Here is a 12343-nt window from a genome sequence, read left to right on the forward strand (position 1 = left end):
CTTGTTTAATTTGACGAGGAAAAAGTAACCATAGGTGTTTTACAAATCTATATATATAAGGCTATTAATCACATCATCGTAATGAAATATAACGATAAATTTATAATGATGTTCAATCCGGCATTATTGCCATAAATATCATGAATAGACCTATATCTTGGGCCAACTAACACTGTCGGTTATATGCTCGCAGTGAACTTAAAAAATAGATATCACTGTATTGTATCATTGCTATTACATAATTACATCACTTTCATAAAGAATTGAAGCTGCAAATGTAATAGTAAACACCAGTGTTATAACTGTCTTAATTTTTATAGTAAAGTAAACTGGCAACGTATCCCTACCTAGGCAAATGTACTGAACCATTAATTTTCATGAGGATTTAATTACAACTGCATTATACAATTTCTCACTTTTTATTGTTGTTATACACATAGTCATCATTTGGGCAATATCAACCGACAACGAAATCATGGGCGCTATCATCTATACTGTAAACTATAGGCCTATGATTTTGCTAAGGTCTTACGTTATACGAATTAAAGTTACGAAATCATTTAAGCCCGTTCCTTTTTTCAAAAGTTTATGCCACCGTAGTTGTAGAATAACCAAACTGATTATACAGGCACATTAATCATTTTCACAAGCAAATATTGCAATGTGTATTGCAAAGCTGTAAAGTGCATCGCTGAAAATAATTTGCTACCAAATGGCAGCATGAATGTATCATATTTTACAAAATTTTCAAGCAAAATATACCATCAACAAGGCAAATTAAGAATACTCTCTAGTATTATGAAAAAAGAATAAATGTAGATTTTGTTGAGGACCAGATTGAAAATAATTTTGGAATAGGTAACCGAGGCTGGTTGGAGCTGGAGCCAGCCAGTTCGTACGGTCAAGATCTAGCTTATATTCTATAATAGGTCTTGGTTTGCACATGAATCAACGGTCAGCGTTATGCATCTGATAAACATCCAAAACGAATCCACAAATTAAAAAGGATAAAACTAATTATTTATTTCTATGGATATTTGTGGTGTGATACATATAAAATAGAATAGTACAAAATTTTCATAACTTATTATTAGATTTTAACTAGCATACGCTTTTTAGGTAAAAAGCGTGGAAATTTTTACGTGTGGATTCCACACTCCACACCTAATCACAATGTGGACAAGATCGCCGTATTCGTGACGTCATTTCCACACTTCGGCAGCCCTGAGTCTGTCGCTAATCTTCTAGTGACGTGCCTATAGCTATTAGCAAGTGTACGGCAACTGCTGCATGATTAGCAAACTGACGTGCCTACAGCAGCAATGTACGGCAACTGCTGCATGATTAGCAAACTGACGTGCCTACAGCAGCAATGTACGGCAACTGCTGCATGATTAGCAAACTGACGTACCTACAGCAGCAATGTACGGCAACTGTTGCATGATTAGCAAACTGACGTACCTACAGCAAGTCAATAGCGCAATACGCACCACTGACATAATCTGACGTACCCCCACTACACTAAGTTATTTGTACGGCAGGAAGTCTGAAATTGACGCATGCGCAATTCACTGCCGTACAAATATTCTTTGCCTAATGAATAACGTGAAGCCTACTTTCACTTATAAAAATACCTTTCATCAAAAGGCAAAACATTGGCCTAGACCTATACCAAATTGTCTGTATCACATGAATTATGATTTGGACTCAGACGGTCTACAAATAATACCGAAGAGTCTAAACAATTAATTGACTTAGGCCTAAACGTCGCAAGGTCTAAACAATTAAATGCATGAGGCCTATACATCGCAGGTCTCAACAATGAAATGAATTAAGCCTCTACGTCTCAGAGTCTAAACGATGAAATGAATTAGGTCTGGTATATGTCGCAGGTCTAAACAATGGAATGAATTAGGTCTAGTATATGTCGCAGGCACTAAACAATGAGATGAATTAGGTCTTTAATATGTCGCAGGCCTAAACAATGGAATGAATTAGGTCTAGAATATGTCGCAGGTCTAGGTCTAGTATACGTCGCAGGTCTAAACAATGAGATGAATCTGTTTCGACAAACTAACAGGCAAACCTGATCGTGAATACCCGGCATTATATGAAATGAAACATTGGCATTATCAACATAAATCGAGACTATAAATGTACAGATTTTAAAAACCGTAACTAGGTTAACGTAGACTGTACTAGAATGTTATTACTCAATAAACATTGCACCATTTTAACCTACCTCGTCCAACTTCCTCCAAGGTCTGTTGCATCTTAATAATATAAAATACTGTCCCCGCTTTCCGTATACTATCTACTATGGCAATCATCTCCAACTCCGTTATGCCTCAATTCTGGTTTTCGGAAACGGGATGAAAACGAGCAGTGCTCGACGCTACTACTCTCACAAAAGTCATTCCCACACTGAACAAAAAAGGTAGTTTTCCTATGACGTCACAGTAGACTGCCATATCGTAGGTCAAGCATTGTAAGCAAAGGAAATATCAAATTTCGTCGTTATTCCAAAGAATTATGAACCATATCAAAGAAAATGGCAACCATGGAGAACTTACAAACAGAAAATTGACTTCAGACTGTCACAGGATTATTCCAGTTTTTTTTTTTTTTCTTTCTTGTGCATTTGGGACCTCGACGTCAATTGTTTTTTAGATTTCCTCTCGTAAGTTGCCCGTTGGTGCGAGTCAGCCTTTCAGTTCATTTATTTCGGTAAATTTATATACTTTAATTTCAACCTAGATCATCATAGTACCACCCCATCAAGGGGTATAGAACCTACCCCATCGGGGGGGAAATTTCGACAACAGTTGCCATTTCTTGCACTTTTTATATTTAATATAAATTTTAACAAAAACGTAATCCTCTATCCACTATTCCAAGTTTTCAAGATTTGACCAAAGTAACTATCTAGGGGCTCCAAATTATCTAACATTTGACAGAGAACGCAGTGGCTGTTAATGAATTACTTTAAACATCTATGCCCTAGGATTTTTAATTATTCAACATCCTGGTCTCATTTTGGATCGAAAACTATCTACTCAGTGAAAATGGTCGTGTTACCAGTTACAAAAGAATTAACTTTTAAAAATGTATGCAACGTTCAAAGTTCTTACCACTCTTCCTCTCTCCAAAACCTAATGGATATGTACGAAACATCGTTAATAAAGCCTTGCTTGTTCTTCTTGGATTACCTTGAGTTAACCAACAGTACTGCAGTTTATTTGTAATATTTCAAAATTCATTAAATTCAGAAATGTACTGAGAGCAGACTATATGCATTCTATCTACTTTAATCATAACGTTAAAAATACGTCTACATTTTAAAAATACGTTATTAGCAAGTGAATTGATAACAATTTTTGTAATACAAACCTTGACAAAATATTGTTTTACGGTAGATCGTATACACAGTATTCCAATTGGATTAGGCCCTTCATGGTGTACTAAATTATACAAGATTTCTTGCATATCACTGATCTGAACTATTAATCCTACCTTAATCCACCACTCAATGTCAATGGTATCAGTTATCCAGTTTCAAGCCAAATAAATGGCATGGACACCATTAGCGTAAACCAACAAGCAAGGCATACATTTTGTGCATCCACATTGAGAAATCATTAAAAATTATATTGAGCTCAGTGCACATTGATATAAAAAAGTATTGCAATTTGTGCATCCATATTGAGAAATCATTAAACATTATATTGAATATAGAATTTAGGTCAAAGGCCAAGCACAGATACCTGTGAGGTCATTCAGAGGTGAAACGGAAATTTAAAGTTTAAGGTTTGAAAGGTGTAACAAGAGTAAAACTTTGTAGGTGTACTATGAATCAATCGTTATTAAAGGGCAGAAAGTAAGATGGAAGAGAATACAAAAGCAGTTCAGTGAAAAACTAAAGTTGCAAGCAGGGGAAATCCTAGAGATAAGTGTACCGAACCTCATTTCAAAGTTTAACATGTTTCCTTCAAAATAAGATATATTCTTGCTTCACAAGACTTGAAACCTAGCATTTGACACAAACTTTTAAGCATATAAGCATAATGCTTTTGGAGGCCTCTCATTCCCCGAGTAAAGACCAATAATCAGAAATAGATTTGTGGTGCTACCTTTGGGTGAACTCAATCACCAAAAGCATATTTAATGTTTTGACCTGTGCAGTGCTTAGATTTTGAAAGTCTTCACACCAGGGATTGTTTCAAATTTGCATAACAAAAGGACTTATCATGTTTAAAAGCAAGCTTCTACCTTCTTGTTGGTTAGCAAAATATACTATATTTAAAGAAATTCATACATTTAATGTGCAAATGTAGCCTTTTTCATCACAATTGTACATAACGTACAAATTACACACTGGGATAATTGGCCCATCACTTATATGGTTTCCACCTCTCATTTAAGAATGCATCCCTCAGGTGCTGCCCTCTACATTGACCTGGTGGTTTGGTTAAATCTTGAAATTGTTTAAAAATCAATATCAAACCACCTCTCATTTAAGAATGCATCCCTCAGATGCTGTTCTCTACACTGACTTGGTGGTTTGGTTAAATCTTGAAATAGATTGAAAATCAATATCAAAACAATCTCACTAAACTGTCAACATGTAACACAAGAAAACTGAAAACATGTAACAGAAGGTATTCAGATTTTTGTGGTTAATTTTGGATATTTTAAATATTAATAACTGATCAAAAATTATTATCAAAGACCATTTATGTGGTAAGAATAATTACATAGCAACAATTTGTATATCTTCCACAATTTTTTCTACCCATGCATGGGATGGTAATTGAGTCTTACGTATTTCCCTTGCAATTTATTGACCACTTTTGATGATGATGCTTCCCTTTTAACCACCTTTCTGAGAAATACATAATTCAATTCTTCCAAGAGGTAATAAAAACAGAGGTGCGCAATCACAGTTTACTAGCGTGTTCACTGGTATCCAGCCATGATGAACAAAATTCTTGCAAAAGAACATACATTCAAGAGACACTGAACCTGATATGAACATCTTGGCTGAACAAAGAAAATAAATATTTTTCATTAAGTTTAGGCCTAGTTCCTTCACTTATACAAAGTTAAGAAATAACTATTATAGTATCCTTAAAAAGTACAGTAATATAAGTTTCATGGTTTCAAAACAAAAAGCCTAGAGGCACACAACTACACCCTAACACTCGTTCAACTATCCCTACTTTTTCAAACTGCAGAATGTTTTTAAAAAAAAACATTTTCATTAAAAAAAAAAATTGTCCTTTGAGACACACTCCTTACCTCAGGCAAGTGCCACTTATGCATAATTTTTTTTTTCATCTACCCTCTATTAAAATTAATAATTTTCCTTTCCTATAATCTAGTTATCTTAAATTTCATTATCAAAAGAAAAAAAAAACTCTACTGGTAAACTCAAATATTGAACTTTTCTCATTTACAAAAGATATTCATTCCAAAAATTAGTCAAAATAAAAAACAAAAAGAACTGGATTCAGCTACTATGCTTCAAAATACTTAAGGAAATCATTTCCCAATTCTATTCTTCAGATCTTCAATTTCACGCACTGTATAACAGAAATGAACCTATAAAAATACATTGGACATAAAATTCAGCTTTCACAAGTTAAATGTAGCACTCGAAAACATTCTGCAGTTTTTCTTTTTCCGTTACTTTACATAACTTTCACCATCACAGAAACTTTCATTGCTATGAATTTTTCACAGAAATTTCATAAGCAAGAAATTTTACTGGAACATCCTCTAATCGTAAGGGAATTTTACAAAGTCAAAATTTCTTGTGTTTTCGAAGCTGCAGTATGGGCAGGATGGCCACATACCAGCCCCTGTGAATAAAATTTCATGAGCAAAACAATGATTTAAGCACATATCCACTGATCACTCAAGTGAAAGCAAGAGAGCCAATACCTAGATATCTCCTGGGTGCTCAAGTTACTGGCATTAATAGCTATTAATTCAAATTCACTGAGGAAGATTGTACTTTCACTATGGAACTTCAACATCTTCACCATCCTTGTCATTTGCACATACTTCAAGCACCAGTGCTCTAACATGCTGTTCAATTTTCTTCTTGCTGACTTTCTTTACCACCTCAGACATCTGCAAATATGAAAAGTCATTGCTATAGTAATACACAAACAAAAATGTAAACACAATAATTTAAAGAAAATTATGCATCAAAGCAGCTTCATTATATTTGTAACTTAACAGTTATATTTAAAAAAAATAAAAATAAATGTCTCTAATAAATAAATTCCTAAGGCTGGCTAGGACACGTTTTATTAGTTCCTAATATCTTTCATTTATTTACATGCTGGAAAATAATTCTTGTAAATACAAATTACATGAATTGCATATGTACCAGTAACAAGACTGTGTATACCTTTGGGATAAATTAATTAATGGCTGAAGAATAATTTTTTTAAAAAGTTGATGTAGACATTAAGGAATTAATTCATGAAAAAATTACCTGTATTACTTTTAAGGTTGATTTTACAGATTATTTTGTATGTGAACTTTATACAACAGCAATTTGCAGACTGGTTGTGCCAGAATTCATAACATTTTACAATGGGGCATAGCTGATTAGTATTCAGCTGCTAAATTCAATTCTGAATCTCAGTAACATTACTAATACTCCACTAAATTCAGATCTGTAAGAGGGAATGATGTCAGTAAGTGAAGTAGGGGAAATTGACCCATGAGCCCAAACCACTCAGCCATTAACCCTCTTACGCCGAAGCCCTAAAAATCAAAACCTCTCCTGTATGCCGGCGCTGGTTTGGAGTGAGCGCGAAAGCGGAAAAAATAATTTTTTCAAAAAATCACAGCGCGCTTAGTTTTGAAGATTAAGAGTTCATTTTTGGCTCATTTTTTTTTTCATTGCCTGAAGTTTAGTATGCAATCATCAGAAATGAAAAATAATATCATATCATATGTAAATTATGCGATATATGGTAGCGAAAAAACAAAATTCATAGATAATTGTATTCAAATCACGCTGTACAAAAAACGGTCGTCGAAGCTAAAGAGTTACTTTTTTTTTTGTGTTGTAATTGTACACTAAATTGCAATCCTTTTGATATATAATACATAGTAAAACAATAAAAGCAACACCGCAAAAATATTATCACAAAATGATGTACGAATTCGCGGACGTAAAAAAATGTTATTTTCAAAAATTCACCGTAATTCTAAATATTGTTCTAGAGACTTCCAATTTGTTTCAAAATTAAGACAAATGATTGAATATTACGATACTGTAGAGTTTTTAGATTAGAATTGCAGATTTCGACCATTTCGGACGAGTTAAATTTGACCGAAATGTCGAAATTTTTATATATTTATTTTTTTATATGCACATATTTCGGAGATGGAAAAAGCTACAACCTTAAATTATTTTTTATTGTATTCTTCATGACTTTTCGCACATTCTGATATATGAAACTCTATAAAAAGGCTAATATGAAATGGAGCAAATATTAGGATAATGTGATGTACATATTTCGGAGACTTGTGGCCGCGAATCGGCGCGCGGAGTGAAGGTAAATATATTTTTCAAAAATTCACCATAATCACAATATTGTTTTAGAGACTTCAAATTTGTTTCAAAATGAAGAAAATGACGGAATATTACTAGGCCGTAAGAGTTTTAGCTTACAATGCGTTTTTTCAACTATTTCGGTAGAGTCAAATTTGACCGAACTGGTTTTTTTATTTTTTTTCTATTTATCGTGATTTATAAGCAAATATTTCGATAAAAGAGAAAAGCTACAATCTTCAATCCTTTTTTTATTTTTAGTTGTATTTCTATCATGATTGCGCACATTTTCCATATATAAAACTTTATGTAACAGCTAATTTTAAATGGTGCAAACATTTCGACAATCGCACAAAAAAATTCTGATTTTTTCGGAAGAGTTACCGCGCGAACGTAAGGAAAAGTTTTTTTTTTTTTTTTCATAAATTCACCATAAATCGAAATATTGTGCTAGAGACTTCCAAGTCGTTGCAAAATGAAGGTAAATGATTGAATATTACAAAATATAAGAGTTTTAGCTTACAATTGCGTTTTTCAACCATTTCGGTAGAGTCAAAGTTGACCGAAAGTTGAAATTTTTGCACTTAACGTTATTTATATGAAAATATTTCGAAACTGATAAAAGCTACAACCATGGGTTGTTTATTGTTGTATTGTGCATGAAATTGCGCACATTTCCATATATAAAACTTTATGTAACGGCAAATTTAAAAGGGTGCAAACATTAGGACAATCGCACGAAAAAAATTTATCGGAAGAGTTTATCACACGAACGTAAGGAAAAAGTTTTTTCATAAATTCACCATAAATCGAAATATTGTGCTAGAGACGTCCAATTTGTTGCAAAATGAAGGCAAATGATTGAATATTACTATAAGAATTTTAGCTTACAATTGCGTTTCTCGACCATTTCTGTAGAGTCAAAGTTGACCGAAGGTTGAAATTTTGGCACATCATTATTTAGTATATGGAAATATTTCAAAACTGATAAAAAGCTAACAATCATGAGTATTTTTTTTTTGTTGTATTTTACATGAAATTGCGCACATTTTCATATATAATACTTTCTGTAAAGGATAATTTAAAACAAAATGTGCAAAAATTATGTCAAAGTGACGAATAATTTCCGAGATGTGTCACTGATACTTTTAGTGCGATAAGAAGAATTCGCGCTTGCGCGCCTGCGTAGCGATTGTAAACAAAACAATGCCTTGATCCGTGAACTCCCAGCATCCCCCAAGGCGCGTGATACAAAAGTTTTTGGCTGGTAGGCCTATAAGTATTTTTCCCGCGAATTTTAAAAAAAACTTTTTTGAGACGAGTATGATACGTCCAATCGGCATACGGGAGACATTTTGACTCGACGTTTAATACGTCCAATCGGCGTAAGAGGGTTGTAAGACGGGAGTGACAACCGCTCACTAAGTGTAATCCATCTTCAATGAAAACTAAATAGCCAAATTCTATTTACTTCCTTGGCATCATAATAAACAGAGCTCTAGCACAGAATGCTCCCACCAAAAACCTTGTGGTAGTCTTTAAAAAATCACTTAACATTACGAGGGAAATTCCTTTGCAAATTTTAACAATATGGGAATGTTTATGTCAATGCTGCTCTTTGGATGGAGTAGCCAATTGAATATCAGTGTCTTTCCATATACCACATTCCCTTGGAAGTATTGGAAATATTCCAAAACTTGGAAGAACTCTTCATTTTTGTTCCTGATGGAATCAGACTAACACAAAGGTTGTTCCTATGGATCAAATTTATTATTATTAATAATAGGGCTTAGTTTTTCAGACCTACGAGTCTTAAGTAGACTTTTCTCGGGGTGGTTCTCATGGATTAATCCAGAGGAAAAAAATTTGTAGACTTTATTTTAAGAAACTAGTTTTATTTAAAAAATTTATAATGTTGTTAATGGAAAAACCTTTGTTTTCAGGAAGAATATTTTTCATTTTTGAATTCCGAAGATCAATTGATCTTTGTTGGGTTCAATTTAGGTATTCATTAAGTAAATGTTGCACTGTCATGGGTGTCTCACATCTATCACATTTCACAGGTTCAGCATGCGGTGTCAACATTAAGTGACCATGCGAGAATCTTGTGTGTACTATATGGAGCCTTGTTATGATTACCTCTTTTGATCTTTCTTTTTGTGAAGATGTCTTCCATGCATATACCTCATTTTTATAGTTAAGCTTATTTGTGGTTGGTATTAAGGACCATTCTCATTTCCACCCAATCTTGGTTAGTAATATTAATGGTTTAACAGATGTTATCCAGTCTGATACTCGGGCATGTGTAATTGTTGGAGGGATAGCAAAGGCCACATGCTGTAACATTTCCTACTACTAAATTCACAAATGTGTCCCGTATGCCTTCTTGCTCAACCTGGACCCAAACAGTAACAGTCTAAATTGTGCAACTGAAAGGTTTTCCAAAAGAGAAAGTTATAACTGACCAACCTACCATTCACCCAGTAGTATGGAAATTGAAACATGAGCAATATATTATTACAGTATTATCCCTCTTACGCCGAAGCCCTAAAAATCAAAACCTCTCCTGTATGCCGGCGCCGGTTTGGAGTGAGCGCGGAACGCAGGAAAAATAATTTTTTCAAAAATTCACAGCGCGCTTATTTTTAAAGATTAAGGAGTTCATTTTGGCTCATTTTTTTTCATTGCCTGAAGTTTAGTATGCAATCATCAGAAATGAAAAAATAATATCATTATCATATTAATAATGCGATATATGGTAGCGAAAAAAAAAAAATTAATAGATAATTGTATTCAAATCACGCTGTATAAAAAACGGTCAAAGCTAACGAGTTAATTTTTTTCGTTGCATTGTACACTAAATTACAATCCTTTTGATATATAATACATAGTAAAAGAATAAAAAGCAACACCGCAAAAATATTATCACAAAATGATGTACGAATTCGTAACGCGCGGACGTAAAAAAATGTTTTCAAAAATTCACCGTAATTCTAAATATTGTTCTAGAGACTTCCATTTGTTTCAAAATTAAGACAAATGATTGAATATTACGATACTGTAAGAGTTTTAGATTAGAATTGCAGATTTCGACCATTTCGGACGAGTTAAATTTGACCGAATATCGAAAATTTTTATATATATATTTTTTATATGCACATATTTCAGAATGAAAAAAAGCTAACAACCCTTCAATTATTTTTTTTATTGTATTCTTCATGAAATTGCGACATTTTGATATATGAAACTCTATAAAAAGCTAATATGAAAATGAGCAAATATTAGGATAGTGTGATGTACGTATTTCGGAGACTTGCGGCCGCGAATCGGCGCGCGGAGTGAAGGTAAAATATTTTTCAAAAATTCACCATAAATCACAATATTGTTTTAGAGACTTCAAATTTGTTTTAAAATGAAGAAAAATGACGGAATATTACTAGGGTGGCCGTAAGAGTTTTAGCTTACAATTGCGTTTTTCTACTATTTCGAGGTAGAGTCAAATTTGCCCACCGAACGGTTTTTTTTTCTATTTATCGCGATTTATATGCAAATATTTCGAAAAAAGAGAAAAGCTACAACCTTCAAATCATTTTTAGTTGTATTCTACATGAAATTGTGCACATTTTCATATATAAAACTTTATGTAACAGCTAATTTTAAATGGTGCAAACATTTCGACAATCGCACAAAAAAAAATTTCTGATTTTTTCGGAAGAGTTCCCGCGCGAATGTAAGGAAAATTTTTTTTTTTTTTTTTTTTTCATAAATTCACCATAAATCGAAATATTGTGCTAGAGACTTCCAAGTCGTTGCAAAATGAAGGAAATGATTGAAGATTACTAGAATATAGAGTTTTAGCTTACATTGCGTTTTTCAACCATTTCAGTAGAGTCAAAGTTGACCGAAAGTTGAAATTTTTGCACTTAACGTTATTTATATGAAAATATTTCGAAACTGATAAAAGCTACAACCATGGGTTGTTTTTTGTTGTATTGTGCATGAAATTGCGCACATTTCCATATACCAAAACTTTGAAGGATGTAACGGCAAATTTAAAAGGGTGCAAACATTAGGACAATCGCACGAAAAAATTTATCGGAAGGAGTTATCGCACGAACGTGAGGAAAAAGTTTATTCATAAATCACATAAATCGAAATATTGTGCCTAGACGCCAATTTGTTGCAAAATGAAGGCAAATAATTGAATATTACTATAATATAAGAATTTTAGCTTACAATTGCGTTTCTCGACCATTTCTGTAGAGTCAAAGTTGACCGAAGGTTGAAATTTTTGCACTTATCGTTATTTATATGAAAATATTTCAAAACTGATAAAAGCTACAATCATGAGTATATTTCTGTTGTATTTTACATGAAATTGCACACATTTTTCATATATAATACTTCATGTAAAGGATAATTTAAAATGGTGCAAAAATTATGTCAAAGTACGAAATAATTTCCGAGATGTGTCACTGATACTTTTTAGTGCGAAAAATTTAAGAAAGAAATTCGCGCTTTCGCGCCTGCGTAGCGATTGTAACAAAACACGCCTGATCCGTGAACTCCAGATCCCCCAAGGCGCGTGATACAAAAGTTTTCGGCTGGTAGGCCTATGGTATTTTTCCGCGAATTTTTTAATTTTTTAAAAAAACTTTTTGAGCCGACGTATGATACGTCCAATCGGCATACGGGAGACATTTTGACTCGACGTTTAATACGTCCAATCGGCGTAAGAGGGTTATGTAAAAGGCTATAAGATACAGT

The 12343-nt window shown here is 33.3% G+C and overlaps 1 protein-coding gene across 5 annotated transcripts in view; it reads right to left on the reverse strand.

Moving 5' to 3' along the window:
- LOC135195017 (ubiquitin-like modifier-activating enzyme 1) overlaps window positions 1-12343 on the reverse strand; it is a 99105-nt gene that overhangs the window by 13627 nt on the left and 73135 nt on the right. The window lies entirely within an intron of this gene.

The sequence above is a fragment of the Macrobrachium nipponense genome, chromosome 20 (genome assembly GCF_015104395.2).
Source record: "Macrobrachium nipponense isolate FS-2020 chromosome 20, ASM1510439v2, whole genome shotgun sequence".
In the NCBI taxonomy this organism is placed as follows: domain Eukaryota; kingdom Metazoa; phylum Arthropoda; class Malacostraca; order Decapoda; family Palaemonidae; genus Macrobrachium; species Macrobrachium nipponense.